Below are 16,601 nucleotides of genomic sequence, written 5' to 3' on the forward strand. Positions count from 1 at the left end.
CAGTTGCACCATTCAATTCCGCTCGTCCAGACGGGGAGAATTCAATCACATTCATTCGATGCGACGTTTCTTATTGGATTTAATGAGCGACAACATTTTGACCCCAAACCGAGAGGATTCTGGGATATTTGTGTATTTTTGGTAATAACTCTGGAAGGAAACGTCGCAGACCCATCAAGGTGGTACTCGTACTGCTCGCCTCGTCGAGAGGAATCCAAATATATGAATGCTTACGCTATGGAATATGAAATGGACGAGCGACCAATAAAACAACATGTATTATTGGGTTGAATGCTTTTTGCTATTCACAAAATAAAACAAAAGCAGTCATGCAAATATCTGAATTTTAACAGGACAGCAATATCAGTTGCACCATTCAATTCCGCTCGTCCAGACGGGGAGAATTCAATCACATTCATTCGATGCGACGTTTCTTATGGGATTTAATGAGCGACAACATTTTGACCCCAAACCGAGAGGATTCTGGGATGTTTGTGGTTTTTTGGTAATAACTCTGGAAGGAAACGTCGCAGACCCATCAAGGTGGTACTCGTACTGCTCGGCTCGTCGAGAGGAATCCAAATCTATGAATGGTTAAGCTATCGGATATGAAATGGACGAGCGACCAATAAAACAACATGTATTATGGGGTTGAATGCTTTTTGCTATTCACAAAATAAAACAAAAGCAGTCATGCAAATATCTGAATTTTCACAGCACAGCAAAATCAGTTGCACCATTCAATTCCGCTCGTCCAGACGGGGAGAATTCAATCACATTCATTCGATGCGACGTTTCTTATTGGATTTAATGAGCGACAACATTTTGACCCCAAACCGAGAGGATTCGGGGATGTTTGTGGTTTTTTGGTAATAACTCTGGAAGGAAACGTTCCAGACCCATCAAGGTGGTACTCGTACTGCTCGGCTCGTCGAGAGGAATCCAAATCTATGAATGGTTAAGCTATCGGATATGAAATGGACGAGCGACCAATAAAACAACATGTATTATGGGGTTGAATGCTTTTTGCTATTCACAAAATAAAACAAAAGCAGTCATGCAAATATCTGAATTTTCACAGCACAGCAAAATCAGTTGCACCATTCAATTCCGCTCGTCCAGACGGGGAGAATTCAATCACATTCATTCGATGCGACGTTTCTTATTGGATTTAATGAGCGACAACATTTTGACCCCAAACCGAGAGGATTCTGGGATGTTTGTGTATTTTTGGTAATAACTCTGGAAGGTAACGTCGCAGACCCATCAAGGTGGTACTCGTACTTCTCGCCTCGTCGAGAGGAATCCAAATATATGAATGCTTAAGCTATGGAATATGAAATGGACGAGCGACCAATAAAACAACATGTATTATGGGGTTGAATGCTTTTTGCTATTCACAAAATAAAACAAAAGCAGTCATGCAAATATCTGAATTTTCACAGGACAGCAATATCAGTTGCACCATTCAATTCCGCTCGTCCAGACGGGGAGAATTCAATCACATTCATTCGATGCGACGTTTCTTATGGGATTTAATGAGCGACAACATTTTGACCCCAAACCGAGAGGATTCTGGGATGTTTGTGTTTTTTTGGTAATAACTCTGGAAGGAAACGTCGCAGACCCATCAAGGTGGTACTCGAACTGCTCGCCTCGTCGAGTGGAATCCAAATATATGAATGGTTAAGCTATGGGATATGAAATGGACGAGCGACCAATAAAACAACATGTATTATGGGTTGAATGCTTTTTGCTATTCATAAAATAAAACAAAAGCAGTCATGCAAATATCTGAATTTTCACAGCACAGCAAAATCAGTTGCACCATTCAATTCCGCTCGTCCAGACGGGGAGAATTCAATCACATTCATTCGATGAGACGTTTCTTATTGGATTTAATGAGCGACAACATTTTGACCCCAAACCGAGAGGATTCTGGGATGTTTGTGGTTTTTTGGTAATAACTCTGGAAGGAAACGTCGCAGACCCATCAAGGTGGTACTCGTACTGCTCGGCTCGTCGAGAGGAATCCAAATCTATGAATGGTTAAGCTATCGGATATGAAATGGACGGGCGACCAATAAAACAACATGTATTATGGGGTTGAATGCTTTTTGCTATTCACAAAATAAAACAAAAGCAGTCATGCAAATATCTGAATTTTCACAGCACAGCAAAATCAGTTGCACCATTCAATTCCGCTCGTCCAGACGGGGAGAATTCAATCACATTCATTCGATGTGACGTTTCTTATTGGATTTAATGAGCGACAACATTTTGACCCCAAACCGAGAGGATTCTGGGATATTTGTGTATTTTTGGTAATAACTCTGGAAGGAAACGTCGCAGACCCATCAAGGTGGTACCCGTACTGCTCGCCTCGTCGAGAGGAATCCAAATATATGAATGCTTACGCTATGGAATATGAAATGGACGAGCGACCAATAAAACAACATGTATTATTGGGTTGAATGCTTTTTGCTATTCACAAAATAAAACAAAAGCAGTCATGCAAATATCTGAATTTTCACAGGACAGCAATATCAGTTGCACCATTCAATTCCGCTCGTCCAGACGGGGAGAATTCAATCACATTCATTCGATGCGACGTTTCTTATGGGATTTAATGAGCGACAACATTTTGACCCCAAACCGAGAGGATTCTGGGATGTTTGTGGTTTTTTGGTAATAACTCTGGAAGGAAACGTCGCAGACCCATCAAGGTGGTACTCGTACTGCTCGGCTCGTCGAGAGAAATCCAAATCTATGAATGGTTAAGCTATCGGATATGAAATGGACGAGCGACCAATAAAACAACATGTATTATGGGGTTGAATGCTTTTTGCTATTCACAAAATAAAACAAAAGCAGTCATGCAAATATCTGAATTTTCACAGCACAGCAAAATCAGTTGCACCATTCAATTCCGCTCGTCCAGACGGGGAAAATTCAATCACATTCATTCGATGCGACGTTTCTTATGGGATTTAATGAGCGACAACATTTTGACCCCAAACCGAGAGGATTCTGGGATGTTTGTGGTTTTTTGGTAATAACTCTGGAAGGAAACGTCGCAGACCCATCAAGGTTGTACTCGTACTGCTCGCCTCGTCGAGAGGAATCCAAATATATGAATGGTTAAGCTATGTGATATGAAATGGACGAGCGACCAATAATACAGCATGTATTATGGGGTTGAATGCTTTTTGCTATTCACAAAATAAAACAAAAGCAGTCATGCAAATATCTGAATTTTCACAGCAAAGCAAAATCAGTTGCACCATTCAATTCCGCTCGTCCAGACGGGGAGAATTCAATCACATTCATTCGATGCGACGTTTCTTATTGGATTTAATGAGCGACAACATTTTGACCCCAAACCGAAAGGATTCGGGGATGTTTGTGGTTTTTTGGTAATAACTCTGGAAGTAAACGTTCGAGACCCATCAAGGTGGTACTCGTACTGCTCGGCTCGTCGAGAGGAATCCAAATCTATGAATGGTTAAGCTATCGGATATGAAATGGACGAGCGACCAATAAAACAACATGTATTATGGGGTTGAATGCTTTTTGCTATTCACAAAATAAAACAAAAGCAGTCATGCAAATATCTGAATTTTCACAGGACAGCAATATCAGTTGCACCATTCAATTCCGCTCGTCCAGACGGGGAGAATTCAATCACATTCATTCGATGCGACGTTTCTTATGGGATTTAATGAGCGACAACATTTTGACCCCAAACCGAGAGGATTCTGGGATGTTTGTGTTTTTTTGGTAATAACTCTGGAAGGAAACGTCGCAGACCCATCAAGGTGGTACTCGAACTGCTCGCCTCGTCGAGAGGAATCGAAATATATGAATGGTTAAGCTATGGGATATGAAATGGACGAGCGACCAATAAAACAACATGTATTATGGGTTGAATGCTTTTTGCTATTCATAAAATAAAACAAAAGCAGTCATGCAAATATCTGAATTTTCACAGCACAGCAAAATCAGTTGCACCATTCAATTCCGCTCGTCCAGACGGGGAGAATTCAATCACATTCATTCGATTCGACGTTTCTTATGGGATTTAATGAGCGACAACATTTTGACCCCAAACCGAGAGGATTCTGGGATGTTTGTGGTTTTTTGGTAATAACTCTGGAAGGAAACGTCGCAGACACATCAAGGTGGTACTCGAACTGCTCGCCTCGTCGAGAGGAATCCAAATATATGAATGGTTAACCTATGGGATATGAAATGGACGAGCGACCAATAAAACAACATGTATTATGGGTTGAATGCTTTTTGCTATTCATAAAATAAAACAAAAGCAGTCATGCAAATATCTGAATTTTCACAGCACAGCAAAATCAGTTGCACCATTCAATTCCGCTCGTCCAGACGGGGATAATTCAATCACATTCATTCGATGCGATGTTTCTTATTGGATTTAATGAGCGACAACATTTTGACCCCAAACCGAGAGGATTCTGGGATATTTGTGTATTTTTGGTAATAACTCTGGAAGGAAACGTCGCAGACCCATCAAGGTGGTACTCGTACTGCTCGCCTCGTCGAGAGGAATCCAAATATATGAATGCTTAAGCTATGGAATATGAAATGGACGAGCGACCAATAAAACAACATGTATTATGGGGTTGAATGCTTTTTGCTATTCACAAAATAAAACAAAAGCAGTCATGCAAATATCTGAATTTTCACAGGACAGCAATATCAGTTGCACCATTCAATTCCGCTCGTCCAGACGGGGAGAATTCAATCACATTCATTCGATGCGACGTTTCTTATGGGATTTAATGAGCGACAACATTTTGACCCCAAACCGAGAGGATTCTGGGATGTGTGTGGTTTTTTTGGTAATAACTCTGGAAGGAAACGTCGCAGACCCATCAAGGTGGTACTCGTACTGCTCGCCTCGTCGAGAGGAATCCAAATATATGAATGCTTAAGCTATGGAATATGAAATGGACGAGCGACCAATAAAACAACATGTATTATGGGTTGAATGCTTTTTGCTATTCATAAAATAAAACAAAAGCAGTCATGCAAATATCTGAATTTTCACAGCACAGCAAAATCAGTTGCACCATTCAATTCCGCTCGTCCAGACGGGGAGAATTCAATCACATTCATTCGATGCGACGTTTCTTATTGGATTTAATGAGCGACAACATTTTGACCCCAAACCGAGAGGATTCTGGGATGTTTGTGGTTTTTTGGTAATAACTCTGGAAGGAAACGTCGCAGACCCATCAACGTGGTACTCGTACTGCTCGCCTCGTCGAGAGGAATCCAAATATATGAATGCTTAAGCTATGGGATATGAAATGGACGAGCGACCAATAAAACAACTTGTATTATGGGGTTGAATGCTTTTTGCTATTCACAAAATAAAACAAAAGCAGTCATGCAAATATCTGAATTTCCACAGGACAGCAATATCAGTTGCACCATTCAATTCCGCTCGTCCAGACGGGGAGAATTCAATCACATTCATTCGATGCGACGTTTCTTAAGGGATTTAATGAGCGACAACATTTTGACCCCAAACCGAGATGATTCTGGGATTTGTGTGTTTTTTTTGGTAATAACTCTGGAAGGAAACGTCGCAGACCCATCAAGGTGGTACTCGTACTGCTCGCCTCGTCGAGAGGAATCCAAATATATGAATGCTTAAGCTATGGGATATGAAATGGACGAGCGACCAATAAAACAACTTGTATTATGGGGTTGAATGCTTTTTGCTATTCACAAAATAAAACAAAAGCAGTCATGCAAATATCTGAATTTTCACAGCACAGCAAAATCAGTTAAACCATTCAATTCCGCTCTTCCAGACGGGGAGAATTCAATCACATTCATTCGATGCGACGTTTCTTATGGGATTTAATGAGCGACAACATTTTGACCCCAAACCGAGAGGATTCTGGGATGTTTGTGTTTTTTTGGTAATAACTCTGGAAGGAAACGTCGCAGACCCATCAAGGTGGTACTCGTACTGCTCGGCTCGTCGAGAGGAATCCAAATATATGAATGGTTAAGCTATGGGATATGAAATGGACGAGCGACCAATAAAACAACATGTATTATGGGGTTGAATGCTTTTTGCTATTCACAAAATAAAACAAAAGCAGTCATGCAAATATCTGAATTTTCACAGCACAGCAAAATCAGTTGCACCATTCAATTTCGCTCTTCCAGACGGGGAGAATTCAATCACATTCATTCGATGCGACGTTTCTTATGGGATTTAATGAGCGACAACATTTTGACCCCAAACCGAGAGGATTCTGGGATTTTTGTGTTTTTTTGGTAATAACTCTGGAAGGAAACGTCGCAGACCCATCAAGGTGGTACTCGTACTGCTCGCCTCGTCGAGAGGAATCCAAATATATGAATGGTTAAGCTATGTGATATGAAATGGACGAGCGACCAATAAAACAGCATGTATTATGGGGTTGAATGCTTTTTGCTATTCACAAAATAAAACAAAAGCAGTCATGCAAATATCTGAATTTTCACAGCACAGCAAAATCAGTTGCACCATTCAATTCCGCTCGTCCAGACGGGGAGAATTCAATCACATTCATTCAATGCGACGTTTCTTATGGGATTTAATGAGCGACAACATTTTGACCCCAAACCGAGAGGATTCTGGGATGTTTGTGGTTTTTTGGTAATAACTCTGGAAGGAAACGTCGCAGACCCATCAAGGTGGTACTCGTACTGCTCGCCTTATCGAGAGGAATCCAAATATATGAGATGTTAAGCTATGGGATATGAAATGGACGAGCGACCAATAAAACAACATGTATTATGGGGTTGAATGCTTTTTGCTATTCACAAAATAAAACAAAAGCAGTCATGCAAATATCTGAATTTTCACAGCACAGCAAAATCAGTTGCACCATTCACTTCCCCTCGTCCAGACGGGGATAATTCAATCACATTCATTCGATGCGACGTTTCTTATGGGATTTAATGAGCGACAACATTTTGACCCCAAACCGAGAGGATTCTGGGATGTTTGTGGTTTTTTGGTAATAACTCTGGAAGGAAACGTCGCAGACCCATCAAGGTGGTACTCGAACTGCTCGCCTCGTCGAGAGGAATCCAAATATATGAATGCTTAAGCTATGGGATATGAAATGGACGAGCGACCAATAAAACAACATGTATTATGGGGTTGAATGCTTTTTGCTATTCACAAAATAAAACAAAATCAGTCATGCAAATATCTGAATTTTCACAGCACAGCAAAATCAGTTGCACCATTCAATTCCGCTCTTCCAGACGGGGAGAATTCAATCACATTCATTCGATGCGACGTTTCTTATGGGATTTAATGGGCGACAACATTTTGACCCCAAACCGAGAGGATTCTGGGATGTTTGTGTTTTTTTGGTAATAACTCTGGAAGGAAACGTCGCAGACCCATCAAGGTGGTACTCGTACTGCTCGGCTCGTCGAGAGGAATCCAAATATATGAATGGTTAAGCTATGGGATATGAAATGGACGAGCGACCAATAAAACAACTTGTATTATGGGGTTGAATGCTTTTTGCTATTCACAAAATAAAACAAAAGCAGTCATGCAAATATCTGAATTTTCACAGCACAGCAAAATCAGTTGTACCATTCAATTCCGCTCGTACAGACGGGGAGAATTCAATCACGTTCATTCAATGCGACGTTTCTTATGGGATTTAATGAGCGACAACATTTTGACCCCAAACCGAGAGGATTCTGGGATGTTTGTGGTTTTTTGGTAATAACTCTGGAAGGAAACGTCGCAGACCCATCAACGTGGTACTCGTACTGCTCGCCTCGTCGAGAGGAATCCAAATATATGAATGGTTAAGCTATGTGATATGAAATGGACGAGCGACCAATAAAACAGCATGTATTATGGGGTTGAATGCTTTTTGCTATTCACAAAATAAAACAAAAGCAGTCATGCAAATATCTGAATTTTCACAGCACAGCAAAATCAGTTGCACCATTCAATTCCGCTCGTCCAGACGGGGAGAATTCAATCACATTCATTCAATGCGACGTTTCTTATGGGATTTAATGAGCGACAACATTTTGACCCCAAACCGAGAGGATTCTGGGATGTTTGTGGTTTTTTGGTAATAACTCTGGAAGGAAACGTCGCAGACCCATCAAGGTGGTACTCGTACTGCTCGCCTTATCGAGAGGAATCCAAATATATGAGATGTTAAGCTATGGGATATGAAATGGACGAGCGACCAATAAAACAACATGTATTATGGGGTTGAATGCTTTTTGCTATTCACAAAATAAAACAAAAGCAGTCATGCAAATATCTGAATTTTCACAGCACAGCAAAATCAGTTGCACCATTCACTTCCCCTCGTCCAGACGGGGATAATTCAATCACATTCATTCGATGCGACGTTTCTTATGGGATTTAATGAGCGACAACATTTTGACCCCAAACCGAGAGGATTCTGGGATGTTTGTGGTTTTTTGGTAATAACTCTGGAAGGAAACGTCGCAGACCCATCAAGGTGGTACTCGAACTGCTCGCCTCGTCGAGAGGAATCCAAATATATGAATGCTTAAGCTATGGGATATGAAATGGACGAGCGACCAATAAAACAACATGTATTATGGGGTTGAATGCTTTTTGCTATTCACAAAATAAAACAAAATCAGTCATGCAAATATCTGAATTTTCACAGCACAGCAAAATCAGTTGCACCATTCAATTCCGCTCTTCCAGACGGGGAGAATTCAATCACATTCATTCGATGCGACGTTTCTTATGGGATTTAATGGGCGACAACATTTTGACCCCAAACCGAGAGGATTCTGGGATGTTTGTGTTTTTTTGGTAATAACTCTGGAAGGAAACGTCGCAGACCCATCAAGGTGGTACTCGTACTGCTCGGCTCGTCGAGAGGAATCCAAATATATGAATGGTTAAGCTATGGGATATGAAATGGACGAGCGACCAATAAAACAACTTGTATTATGGGGTTGAATGCTTTTTGCTATTCACAAAATAAAACAAAAGCAGTCATGCAAATATCTGAATTTTCACAGCACAGCAAAATCAGTTGTACCATTCAATTCCGCTCGTACAGACGGGGAGAATTCAATCACGTTCATTCAATGCGACGTTTCTTATGGGATTTAATGAGCGACAACATTTTGACCCCAAACCGAGAGGATTCTGGGATGTTTGTGGTTTTTTGGTAATAACTCTGGAAGGAAACGTCGCAGACCCATCAACGTGGTACTCGTACTGCTCGCCTCGTCGAGAGGAATCCAAATATATGAATGGTTAAGCTATGGGATATGAAATGGACGAGCGACCAATAAAACAACTTGTATTATGGGGTTGAATGCTTTTTGCTATTCACAAAATAAAACAAAAGCAGTCATGCAAATATCTGAATTTTCACAGCACAGCAAAATAAGTTAAACCATTCAATTCCGCTCGTCCAGACGGGGAGAATTCAATCACATTCATTCGATGCGACGTTTCTTATTGGATTTAATGAGCGACAACATTTTGACCCCAAACCGAGAGGATTCTGAGATGTTTGTGGTTTTTTGGTAATAACTCTGGAAAGAAACGTTCCAGACCCATCAAGGTGGTACTCGTACTGCTCGGCTCGTCGAGAGGAATCCAAATCTATGAATGTTTAAGCTATCGGATATGAAATGGACGAGCGACCAATAAAACAACTTGTATTATGGGGTTGAATGCTTTTTGCTATTCACAAAATAAAACAAAAGCAGTCATGCAAATATCTGAATTTTCACAGGACAGCAATATCAGTTGCACCATTCAATTCCGCTCGTCCAGACGGGGAGAATTCAATCACATTCATTCGATGCGACGTTTCTTATTGGATTTAATGAGCGACAACATTTTGACCCCAAACCGAGAGGATTCTGGGATGTTTGTGTATTTTTGGTAATAACTCTGGAAGGTAACGTCGCAGACCCATCAAGGTGGTACTCGTACTTCTCGCCTCGTCGAGAGGAATCCAAATATATGAATGCTTAAGCTATGGAATATGAAATGGACGAGCGACCAATAAAACAACATGTATTATGGGGTTGAATGCTTTTTGCTATTCACAAAATAAAACAAAAGCAGTCATGCAAATATCTGAATTTTCACAGGACAGCAATATCAGTTGCACCATTCAATTCCGCTCGTCCAGACGGGGAGAATTCAATCACATTCATTCGATGCGACGTTTCTTATGGGATTTAATGAGCGACAACATTTTGACCCCAAACCGAGAGGATTCTGGGATGTTTGTGTTTTTTTGGTAATAACTCTGGAAGGAAACGTCGCAGACCCATCAAGGTGGTACTCGAACTGCTCGCCTCGTCGAGAGGAATCCAAATATATGAATGGTTAAGCTATGGGATATGAAATGGACGAGCGACCAATAAAACAACATGTATTATGGGTTGAATGCTTTTTGCTATTCACAAAATAAAACAAAAGCAGTCATGCAAATATCTGAATTTTCACAGGACAGCAATATCAGTTGCACCATTCAATTCCGCTCGTCCAGACGGGGAGAATTCAATCACATTCATTCGATGCGACGTTTCTTATGGGATTTAATGAGCGACAACATTTTGACCCCAAACCGAGAGGATTCTGGGATGTTTGTGGTTTTTTGGTAATAACTCTGGAAGAAAACGTCGCAGACCCATCAAGGAGGTACTCGTACTGCTCGCCTTATCGAGAGGAATCCAAATATATGAGTTGTTAAGCTATGGGATATGAAATGGACGAGCGACCAATAAAACAACATGTATTATGGGGTTGAATGCTTTTGCTATTCACAAAATAAAACAAAAGCAGTCATGCAAATATCTGAATTTTCACAGCACAGCAAAATCAGTTGCACCATTCAATTTCGCTCTTCCAGACGGGGAGAATTCAATCACATTCATTCGATGCGACGTTTCTTATGGGATTTAATGAGCGACAACATTTTGACCCCAAACCGAGAGGATTCTGGGATTTTTGTGGTTTTTTGGTAATAACTCTGGAAGGAAACGTCGCAGACCCATCAAGGTGGTACTCGTACTGCTCGCCTCGTCGAGAGGAATCCAAATATATGAATGGTTAAGCTATGTGATATGAAATGGACGAGCGACCAATAAAACAGCATGTATTATGGGGTTGAATGCTTTTTGCTATTCACAAAATAAAACAAAAGCAGTCATGCAAATATCTGAATTTTCACAGCACAGCAAAATCAGTTGCACCATTCAATTCCGCTCGTCCAGACGGGGAGAATTCAATCACATTCATTCAATGCGACGTTTCTTATGGGATTTAATGAGCGACAACATTTTGACCCCAAACCGAGAGGATTCTGGGATGTTTGTGGTTTTTTGGTAATAACTCTGGAAGGAAACGTCGCAGACCCATCAAGGTGGTACTCGTACTGCTCGCCTTATCGAGAGGAATCCAAATATATGAGTTGTTAAGCTATGGGATATGAAATGGACGAGCGACCAATAAAACAACATGTATTATGGGGTTGAATGCTTTTTGCTATTCACAAAATAAAACAAAAGCAGTCATGCAAATATCTGAATTTTCACAGCACAGCAAAATCAGTTGCACCATTCAATTCCCCTCGTCCAGACGGGGAGAATTCAATCACATTCATTCGATGCGACGTTTCTTATGGGATTTAATGAGCGACAACATTTTGACCCCAAACCGAGAGGATTCTGGGATGTTTGTGTTTTTTTGGTAATAACTCTGGAAGGAAACGTCGCAGACCCATCAAGGTGGTACTCGTACTGCTCGGCTCGTCGAGAGAAATCCAAATATATGAATGGTTAAGCTATGGGATATGAAATGGACGAGCGACCAATAAAACAACTTGTATTATGGGGTTGAATGCTTTTTGCTATTCACAAAATAAAACAAAAGCAGTCATGCAAATATCTGAATTTTCACAGCACAGCAAAATCAGTTGTACCATTCAATTCCGCTCGTACAGACGGGGAGAATTCAATCACGTTCATTCAATGCGACGTTTCTTATGGGATTTAATGAGCGACAACATTTTGACCCCAAACCGAGAGGATTCTGGGATGTTTGTGGTTTTTTGGTAATAACTCTGGAAGGAAACGTCGCAGACCCATCAACGTGGTACTCGTACTGCTCGCCTCGTCGAGAGGAATCCAAATATATGAATGGTTAAGCTATGGGATATGAAATGGACGAGCGACCAATAAAACAACTTGTATTATGGGGTTGAATGCTTTTTGCTATTCACAAAATAAAACAAAAGCAGTCATGCAAATATCTGAATTTTCACAGCACAGCAAAATCAGTTGCACCATTCAATTCCGCTCGTCCAGACGGGGAGAATTCAATCACATTCATTTGATGCGACGTTTCTTATTGGATTTAATGAGCGACAACATTTTGACCCCAAACCGAGAGGATTCTGGGATGTTTGTGGTTTTTTGGTAATAACTCTGGAAGGAAACGTTCCAGACCCATCAAGGTGGTACTCGTACTGCTCGGCTCGTCGAGAGGAATCCAAATCTATGAATGGTTAAGCTATCGGATATGAAATGGACGAGCGACCAATAAAACAACATGTATTATGGGGTTGAATGCTTTTTGCTATTCACAAAATAAAACAAAAGCAGTCATGCAAAAATCTGAATTTTCACAGCACAGCAAAATCAGTTGCACCATTCAATTCCGCTCGTCCAGACGGGGAGAATTCAATCACATTCATTCGATGCGACGTTTCTTATTGGATTTAATGAGCGACAACATTTTGACCCCAAACCGAGAGGATTCTGGGATGTTTGTGTATTTTTGGTAATAACTCTGGAAGGTAACGTCGCAGACCCATCAAGGTGGTACTCGTACTTCTCGCCTCGTCGAGAGGAATCCAAATATATGAATGCTTAAGCTATGGAATATGAAATGGACGAGCGACGAATAAAACAACATGTATTATGGGGTTGAATGCTTTTTGCTATTCACAAAATAAAACAAAAGCAGTCATGCAAATATCTGAATTTTCACAGGACAGCAATATCAGTTGCACCATTCAATTCCGCTCGTCCAGACGGGGAGAATTCAATCACATTCATTTGATGCGACGTTTCTTATTGGATTTAATGAGCGACAACATTTTGACCCCAAACCGAGAGGATTCTGGGATGTTTGTGGTTTTTTGGTAATAACTCTGGAAGGAAACGTTCCAGACCCATCAAGGTGGTACTCGTACTGCTCGGCTCGTCGAGAGGAATCCAAATCTATGAATGGTTAAGCTATCGGATATGAAATGGACGAGCGACCAATAAAACAACATGTATTATGGGGTTGAATGCTTTTTGCTATTCACAAAATAAAACAAAAGCAGTCATGCAAATATCTGAATTTTCACAGCACAGCAAAATCAGTTGCACCATTCAATTCCGCTCGTCCAGACGGGGAGAATTCAATCACATTCATTCGATGCGACGTTTCTTATTGGATTTAATGAGCGACAACATTTTGACCCCAAACCGAGAGGATTCTGGGATGTTTGTGTATTTTTGGTAATAACTCTGGAACGTAACGTCGCAGACCCATCAAGGTGGTACTCGTACTTCTCGCCTCGTCGAGAGGAATCCAAATATATGAATGCTTAAGCTATGGAATATGAAATGGACGAGCGACGAATAAAACAACATGTATTATGGGGTTGAATGCTTTTTGCTATTCACAAAATAAAACAAAAGCAGTCATGCCAATATCTGAATTTTCACAGGACAGCAATATCAGTTGCACCATTCAATTCCGCTCGTCCAGACGGGGAGAATTCAATCACATTCATTCGATGCGACGTTTCTTATGGGATTTAATGAGCGACAACATTTTGACCCCAAACCGAGAGGATTCTGGGATGTTTGTGGTTTTTTGGTAATAACTCTGGATAGAAACGTCGCAGACCCATCAAGGTGGTACTCGTACTGCTCGGCTCGTCGAGAGGAATCCAAATCTATGAATGGTTAAGCTATCAGATATGAAATGGACGAGCGACCAATAAAACAACATGTATTATGGGGTTGAATGCTTTTTGCTATTCACAAAATAAAACAAAAGCAGTCATGCAAATATCTGAATTTTCACAGCACAGCAAAATCAGTTGCACCATTCAATTCCGCTCGTCCAGACGGGGAGAATTCAATCACATTCATTCGATTCGACGTTTCTTATGGGATTTAATGAGCGACAACATTTTGACCCCAAACCGAGAGGATTCTGGGATGTTTGTGGTTTTTTGGTAATAACTCTGGAAGGAAACGTCGCAGACCCATCAAGGTGGTACTCGAACTGCTCGCCTCGTCGAGAGGAATCCAAATATATGAATGGTTAAGCTATGGGATATGAAATGGACGAGCGACCAATAAAACAACATGTATTATGGGTTGAATGCTTTTTGCTATTCATAAAATAAAACAAAAGCAGTCATGCAAATATCTGAATTTTCACAGCACAGCAAAATCAGTTGCACCATTCAATTCCGCTCGTCCAGACGGGGAGAATTCAATCACATTCATTCGATGCGATGTTTCTTATTGGATTTAATGAGCGACAATATTTTGACCCCAAACCGAGAGGATTCTGGGATATTTGTGTATTTTTGGTAATAACTCTGGAAGGAAACGTCGCAGACCCATCAAGGTGGTACTCGTACTGCTCGCCTCGTCGAGAGGAATCCAAATATATGAATGCTTAAGCTATGGAATATGAAATGGACGAGCGACCAATAAAACAACATGTATTATGGGGTTGAATGCTTTTTGCTATTCACAAAATAAAACAAAAGCAGTCATGCAAATATCTGAATTTTCACAGGACAGCAATATCAGTTGCACCATTCAATTCCGCTCGTCCAGACGGGGAGAATTCAATCACATTCATTCGATGCGACGTTTCTTATGGGATTTAATGAGCGACAACATTTTGACCCCAAACCGAGAGGATTCTGGGATGTGTGTGGTTTTTTTGGTAATAACTCTGGAAGGAAACGTCGCAGACCCATAAAGGTGGTACTCGTACTGCTCGCCTCGTCGAGAGGAATCCAAATATATGAATGCTTAAGCTATGGAATATGAAATGGACGAGCGACCAATAAAACAACATGTATTATGGGTTGAATGCTTTTTGCTATTCATAAAATAAAACAAAAGCAGTCATGCAAATATCTGAATTTTCACAGCACAGCAAAATCAGTTGCACCATTCAATTCCGCTCGTCCAGACGGGGAGAATTCAATCACATTCATTCGATGCGACGTTTCTTATTGGATTTAATGAGCGACAACATTTTGACCCCAAACCGAGAGGATTCTGGGATGTTTGTGGTTTTTTGGTAATAACTCTGGAAGGAAACGTCGCAGACCCATCAACGTGGTACTCGTACTGCTCGCCTCGTCGAGAGGAATCCAAATATATGAATGCTTAAGCTATGGGATATGAAATGGACGAGCGACCAATAAAACAACTTGTATTATGGGGTTGAATGCTTTTTGCTATTCACAAAATAAAACAAAAGCAGTCATGCAAATATCTGAATTTTCACAGGACAGCAATATCAGTTGCACCATTCAATTCCGCTCGTCCAGACGGGGAGAATTCAATCACATTCATTCGATGCGACGTTTCTTATGGGATTTAATGAGCGACAACATTTTGACCCCAAACCGAGAGGATTCTGGGATGTGTGTGGTTTTTTTGGTAATAACTCTGGAAGGAAACGTCGCAGACCCATCAAGGTGGTACTCGTACTGCTCGCCTCGTCGAGAGGAATCCAAATATATGAATGCTTAAGCTATGGAATATGAAATGGACGAGCGACCAATAAAACAACATGTATTATGGGTTGAATGCTTTTTGCTATTCATAAAATTAAACAAAAGCAGTCATGCAAATATCTGAATTTTCACAGCACAGCAAAATCAGTTGCACCATTCAATTCCGCTCGTCCAGACGGGGAGAATTCAATCACATTCATTCGATGCGACGTTTCTTATTGGATTTAATGAGCGACAACATTTTGACCCCAAACCGAGAGGATTCTGGGATGTTTGTGGTTTTTTGGTAATAACTCTGGAAGGAAACGTCGCAGACCCATCAACGTGGTACTCGTACTGCTCGCCTCGTCGAGAGGAATCCAAATATATGAATGCTTAAGCTATGGGATATGAAATGGACGAGCGACCAATAAAACAACTTGTATTATGGGGTTGAATGCTTTTTGCTATTCACAAAATAAAACAAAAGCAGTCATGCAAATATCTGAATTTTCACAGCACAGCAAAATCAGTTAAACCATTCAATTCCGCTCTTCCAGACGGGGAGAATTCAATCACATTCATTCGATGCGACGTTTCTTATGGGATTTAATGAGCGACAACATTTTGACCCCAAACCGAGAGGATTCTGGGATGTTTGTGTTTTTTTGGTAATAACTCTGGAAGGAAACGTCGCAGACCCATCAAGGTGGTACTCGTACTGCTCGGCTCGTCGAGAGGAATCCAAATATATGA

The sequence above is a fragment of the Petromyzon marinus genome, chromosome 2 (genome assembly GCF_048934315.1).
Source record: "Petromyzon marinus isolate PM22_M1 ecotype Great Lakes invasive population chromosome 2, UKy_Petmar_22M1.pri1.0, whole genome shotgun sequence".
Taxonomy (NCBI): domain Eukaryota; kingdom Metazoa; phylum Chordata; class Hyperoartia; order Petromyzontiformes; family Petromyzontidae; genus Petromyzon; species Petromyzon marinus.